Here is a 602-nt window from a genome sequence, read left to right as displayed (position 1 = left end):
AAAATTTTTTTGTGTGTGAACTATTCCTTTAAGAAAGGAAGACCAAGAATGATGACTCTCCAAATCAGACAACTTCAAAGTTGGTTTGAGGTCTGTAATGAAAAACACAGACATCAATGGTTTACATAAAATATTGAACACTTAATCATACTGTTGTTGCATCAAAATGTGAGGTAAACAGGCAGGAGACAATGGAAACATTTATTTTCTAAAAAGAATGATTCTCTCCTATGCCTCTGGCTTTCAACATCTACAAAAACAGACATTATTTTACTCTTAGTAAAAAAATAAAATTGATACATTACTTTTAACAATTATCACTTCATCAGCCTCAAAATAATTAGGCTAGTCTTTATTACATAACACCATTCCTTTAGGAAACTACATTCAATTTAACCGCGAAAAAAAAATATGACGAATTAACATGTAAATATGTTAATAACCCTCTCTTAACACCTCAAAAAATGTAAATATTGTAAAATCTTATGTAAATATGACATAAGACACTCACTGACATTATATTAAAAGCACCTCTTCCGTTCAGTAAAAGAGCTGTTAAGACTATTTCTGAGGCGAAATCCGCATCCGCGTATTTTTCAATA

Source organism: Sinocyclocheilus anshuiensis, unplaced genomic scaffold (assembly GCF_001515605.1).
Source record: "Sinocyclocheilus anshuiensis isolate Anshui unplaced genomic scaffold, SAMN03320099.WGS_v1.1 scaffold110, whole genome shotgun sequence".
NCBI lineage: Eukaryota > Metazoa > Chordata > Actinopteri > Cypriniformes > Cyprinidae > Sinocyclocheilus > Sinocyclocheilus anshuiensis.
The sequence above is the reverse complement of the archived record's forward strand: the minus strand, read 5'-3'. Positions refer to the sequence as shown.